Source organism: Oncorhynchus gorbuscha, linkage group LG12 (genome assembly GCF_021184085.1).
Source record: "Oncorhynchus gorbuscha isolate QuinsamMale2020 ecotype Even-year linkage group LG12, OgorEven_v1.0, whole genome shotgun sequence".
Taxonomy (NCBI): domain Eukaryota; kingdom Metazoa; phylum Chordata; class Actinopteri; order Salmoniformes; family Salmonidae; genus Oncorhynchus; species Oncorhynchus gorbuscha.
In genome coordinates this window covers 85,764,444-85,770,443 of record NC_060184.1, presented here as the reverse complement: position 1 = coordinate 85,770,443, position 6,000 = coordinate 85,764,444, and the positions used below count along the sequence as shown (strand labels likewise).

Here is a 6,000-nt window from a genome sequence, read left to right as displayed (position 1 = left end):
CGAGCTGTGGCAAGAAGGTTTGTTGTGTCTGTCAGCGTAGTGTCCAGAGCATGGAGGCGCTACCAGGACACAGGCCAGTACATCAGGAGACATGGAGGAGGCCGTAGGAGGGCAACAACCCAGCAGCAGGACCGCTACCTCCGCCTTTGTGCAAGGAGGAGCAGGGGGAGCACTGCCAGAGCCCTGCAAAATGACCTCCAGCAGGCCACAAATGTGCATGTGTCTGCTCAAACGGTCAGACACAGACTCCATGAGGGTGGTATGAGGGCCCGGCGTCCACAGGTGGGGGTTGTGCTTACAGCCCAACACCGTGCAGGACGTTTTGCATTTGCCAGAGAACACCAAGATTGGCAAATTCGCCACTGGCTCCCTGTGCTCTTCACAGATGGAAGCAGATTCACACTGAGCACATGTGATAGACGTGACAGAGTCTGGAGACGCCGTGGAGAACGTTCTGCTGCCTGCAACATCCTCCAGCATGACCGGTTTGGCGGTGGGTCAGTCATGGTGTGGGGTGGCATTTCTTTGGGGGGCCACACAGCCCTCCATGTGCTTGCCAGAGGTAGCCTGACTGCCATTAGGTACCGAGATGAGATCCTCAGACCCTTTGTAAGACAATATGCTGGTGCGGTTGGCCCTGGGTTCCTCCTAATGAAAGACAATGCTAGACCTCATGTGGCTGGAGTGTGTCAGCAGTTCCTGCAAGAGGAAGGCATTGATGCTATGGACTGGCCCGCCCGTTCCCCAGATCTGAATCCAATTGAGCACATCTGGGACATCATGTCTTGCTCCATCCACCAACGCCATGTTGCACCACAGACTGTCCAGGATTTGGCGGATGCTTTAGTCCAGGTCTGGGAGGAGATCCCCCAGGAGACCAAATATATTTTGGACACATTTTTTGGTTACATGTGTTATTTCATAGCTTTGATGTCTTCACTATTATTCTAAATTGATTTTTTAAAACTTTTAGATATGTGTATTGTTAGAGACTACTGCACTGTTGGAGCTAGAAACACAAGCTACACCCACAATAACATCAGCTAAACATTGATATGAATCAATAAAAAATGGATTTGATACTATTTCCATTGTACACTGTGGGAAGCGCACTGTTTCCATTGTACGCATAAACATTTTTATCCTCAACACATTTCCAATATGTACTTTAAATATTGTTCTTCAACTATTTGTTTGTTTTCTACTGGAAGAATAGACAGTGCATGTAAATAGTCCAGTTGAGCCAGGCAGCTTTCTCTGTCTGTCTGTCTGTCTGTCTGTCTGTCTGTCTGTCTGTCTGTCTGTCTGTCTGTCTGTCTGTCTGTCTGTCTGTCTGTCTGTCAGCCAGGCAGCTTTCTCTGTCTGTCTCCTCTGTCTGTCTCTCGGCCAGGCAGCTTTCTCTGTCTGTCTGTCTGTCTGTCTGTCTGTCTGTCTGTCTGTCTGTCTGTCTGTCTGTCTGTCTGTTTTCTCTGTCTGTCTCCTCTGTCTGTCTCTCAGCCAGGCAGCTTTCTCGGTCTGTCTCTCAGGCAGGAAGCAGCGTGGGCAGCCAGCCTCCCTGTGGCACCGCTGCGTCACGGTTTTTCCAGTGACGAGGAGGCTGCGCTGCGGAGCGGTCTGTCTCAGACAAGGGGAAGGCTGCCACTGACAGTGTGCTCTGCTACAGTCGAGACAAAAGCGAGAGGTCTGTTCGAGGATAAAGTGCAATTGTGTCGCTTGGATTGTGACTATATTTTCACTAATGATGATCTGATATCTGAAGTATTGGTGAGTAGCGGCGCTGTTGGTAATTGAACACTGTTCTGTGTAATTGATGTGTAAAAGCTTCGGGGGTGGAGACGAGACAAGATGTTCTCTTTGCAGAAACAGCGCTGGCGCTAATCATTTTGGTTATGTTCGTTTGGTTAAAATGTTGCAGAAGGTAGACATTCTAGACAAAACTAAGGTATTTAAATATGATGATAATCGGGTAGATAATGAAGTGGTTCATTTAGTTGATGCTCGCATTTTTATACATTGACGTTTTATCGCAGCTGTTGAAAAACGAATTGATAACTTATAAAAAGTTTGGTGTTTGGCCTTTAATAAACCATGTGATTGGAGCAGGTTGAGTGCAGGACTGTTGACAGTGTTAGGCTATTATATTTAATAAAAGTAACATGTTTTATTTAACTGGGCAAGTCTGTTAAAAACACATTCTTATCAATGACGACGCTGGGCCAATTGTGCGCCGCCCTACGGGACTCCCAATCACAGCCAGATGTGATGCAGCCTGGGTGTTTGTAGCCTAGTTGATTTTGTGGTTGTAATGGGTATTTATAATATGGTATGTTGTCTACAGTGTATTCAGTAGGCTAAAATTATTCTCTAGTTCGCCTCCTGGCCACTACAGCACGAGCTCTCACAGCTGATGTGTTGTCATAGCAATTATCACTAATCAGGAGGATTGATCAGGTCAACGTGGGGAGGCTGGGCACATATAATTAGACGTGATATAACGATTGACAGATATCAGCAATTAGGCTGCGCTATTCAAATGAAATGGCCCGTGTGTGTTTCTCGCCTTGTCATTGAAATAGACATTCATAAATCATTCGATTATTTGGGAATCTGGGGTACATTCAAATGACACGTGGCCCAAAGGAATCCCTTTTATTGTTAAATATGTCTGTCAAGCTACATCAATTACAGCTTGTTAGTTTAGAATAATATCTAAAGGATTGGTTATTCTGCATTGGACCAGACATATTTTCCCTGTTCTCAATATGTCTTCTCCACAGAACAAAGGAACAGGATGTTATTTATAACCCAGCCTGTGGTTGACCAATTATAATTCCTTGCAGTAAAACTGGGCCAATGGCCAATTACCAAGTATCCTGTTTCAGGCCCAATGTATAGACAATTCAGATCAGTGAGAACATGCCACATGTAGCTATGAGTCCCAGACTGAAACGCCTCCCGTGTCTCAGACCCATTCATTCCCTAATTACAGAATGACAACTACTTCCATTGATCATTAATTCCCTATTACAGAAAGACAACTATTTCCATTAATCATTAATTCCCTATTACAGAAAGACAACTATTTCCATTGATCATTCATTCTCTAATTACAGAAAGACAACTATTTCCATTGATCATTCATTCTCTAATTACAGAAAGACAACTATTTCCATTGATCATTCATTCTCTAATTACAGAAAGACAACTATTTCCATTGATCATTCATTCCCTATCTGTGGCTAACGTTTGACGTTTAGTCCTCTGCGTTGTGTATTTTGATTATTCTCACACCAGCCAGCTAACGTTAGCTAGCTAACAGTACACTTTAACTTTAAATTAAAACAACTTTGACAAAATTAGAAATGTGTAATATATGAAAATGAAGTTAGCTAGACTCTGTTATCCGTATACATGGCTGGATGCTTCTCCCTCTCTGTCACGGTTACCTTTAGTTTGAAGATGTAATCTGGAGACAGGGGTTTTATACAACAGCCTTCTCTGTGTTCTCTTTTCGACTCCGTCTGCATATTTGCAAACGAACGGCAGAATTCCTTAGCTATCATACTCTAATTCCACTGATTTCAAAACTCTGTCCTCCAGAAAATGGAGAGCAACACTTATGCAGTTCTACTACGTGATGTCATTCAGAAAAGCAGCGTTAGAAAATATTACATTACATACTGACCGGCTCATATTATAGACAGAAGCTTGCTACATGGCAGACCAATCCTCTCTCCTCTCTCAGCATGTCCATCCCACTCATTATCTCAGCCAATCATGGCTAGCGGGAAGGTTGCTGCCTTTATCTGTGGCTAAACCAACTATGCTCATAATTTTGAAATTGTTTTTACAGAAACATACAAGTTTGTTATTGAGGCACATGAAAGTTGACGTGTTCCAGAAGGCATTTTGATTAATAAAAACAAAGTTTACATTCAAATGGCTCTCCTGTGACGTAGTGACGCATGACATGCACCTTGTTTCCTGAAACGAGTCACATATTTCATATTTTTCAAACCAATCAGATCTTTTCACATCAGATCTTTTTCAGAGCGGAATGTATTCAACTGAAATGTTTCTTCCTCATTTAACCCAACCCCCCTCTGAATCAGAGAGGTGTGTCTTCCTCATTTAACCCAACCCCCCCTCTGAATCAGAGAGGTGTGTTTTCCTCATTTAACCCAACCCCCCCTCTGAATCAGAGAGGTGTGTCTTCCTCATTTAACCCAACCCCCCTCTGAATCAGAGAGGTGTCTTCCTCATTTAACCCAACCCCCCTCTGAATCAGAGGTGTGTCTTCCTCATTTAACCCAACCCCCCCCCCTCTGAATCAGAGAGGTGTGTCTTCCTCATTTAACCCAATCCCCCTCTGAATCAGAGAGGTGTGTCTTCCTCATTTAACCCAACCCCCCTCTGAATCAGAGAGGTGTGTCTTCCTCATTTAACCCAACCCCCCTCAGAGGTGTGTCTTCCTCATTTAACCCAACCCCCCTCAGAGGTGTGTCTTCCTCATTTAACCCAACCCCCATCAATCAGAGGTGTGTCTTCCTCATTTAACCCAACCCCCATCAATCAGAGGTGTGTCTTCCTCATTTAACCCAACCCCCATCAATCAGGTGTGTCTTCCTCATTTAACCCAACCCCCATCAATCAGGTGTGTCTTCCTCATTTAACCCAACCCCCATCAGAGGTGTGTCTTCCTCATTTAACCCAACCCCCATCAATCAGAGGTGTGTCTTCCTCATTTAACCCAACCCCCATCAATCAGAGGTGTGTCTTCCTCATTTAACCCAACCCCCTCAGAGGTGTGTCTTCCTCATTTAACCCCATCAATCAGAGGTGTGTCTTCCTCATTTAACCCAACCCCCATCAATCAGGTGTGTCTTCCTCATTTAACCCAACCCCATCAATCAGGTGTGTCTTCCTCATTTAACCCAACCCCCTCAGAGGTGTGTCTTCCTCATTTAACCCCATCAATCAGAGGTGTGTCTTCCTCATTTAACCCAACCCCCTCAGAGGTGTGTCTTCCTCATTTAACCCAACCCCCCAATCAGAGGTGTGTCTTCCTCATTTAACCCAACCCCCCTCAGAGGTGTGTCTTCCTCATTTAACCCAACCCCCATCAGAGGTGTGTCTTCCTCATTTAACCTAACCCCCCAATCAGGTGTGTCTTCCTCATTTAACCCAACCCCCTCAATCAGAGAGGTGTGTCTTCCTCATTTAACCCAACCCCCAATCAAGAGAGGTGTGTCTTCCTCATTTAACCCAACCCCCATCAATCAGAGGTGTGTCTTCCTCATTTAACCCAACCCCCATCAATCAGAGGTGTGTCTTCCTCATTTAACCCAACCCCCATCAATCAGAGGTGTGTCTTCCTCATTTAACCCAACCCCCATCAATCAGAGGTGTGTCTTCCTCATTTAACCCAACCCCCTCAATCAGAGGTGTGTCTTCCTCATTTAACCCAACCCCCATCAATCAGAGGTGTGTCTTCCTCATTTAACCCAACCCCCATCAATCAGAGGTGTGTCTTCCTCATTTAACCCAACCCCCATCAATCAGAGGTGTGTCTTCCTCATTTAACCCAACCCCCATCAATCAGAGGTGTGTCTTCCTCATTTAACCCAACCCCCCTCAGAGGTGTGTCTTCCTCATTTAACCCCATCAATCAGAGGTGTGTCTTCCTCATTTAACCCAACCCCCCTCAGAGGTGTGTCTTCCTCATTTAACCCAACCCCCCTCAGAGGTGTGTCTTCCTCATTTAACCCAACCCCCCTCAGAGGTGTGTCTTCCTCATTTAACCCAACCCCCCTCAGAGGTGTGTCTTCCTCATTTAACCCCATCAATCAGAGGTGTGTCTTCCTCATTTAACCCAACCCCCCTCAGAGGTGTGTCTTCCTCATTTAACCCAACCCCCCTCAGAGGTGTGTCTTCCTCATTTAACCCAACCCCCCTCAGGTGTGTCTTCCTCATTTAACCCAACCCCCTCAGAGGTGTGTC

At 45.3% G+C, this 6,000-nt stretch overlaps 1 protein-coding gene across 1 annotated transcript in view; it reads left to right on the top strand.

The window, feature by feature from the left end:
• Positions 1-1,529: 1,529 nt before the first annotated feature.
• The window catches only part of csrnp1b (cysteine-serine-rich nuclear protein 1b), a 61,328-nt gene continuing 56,857 nt past the window's right edge, over positions 1,530-6,000 (top strand). Inside the window, exon 1 of the mRNA XM_046290912.1 lies at positions 1,530-1,764. The gene's annotated coding sequence lies outside the window, so the exon portion shown is untranslated. The remainder of the gene's footprint in view (positions 1,765-6,000) is intronic.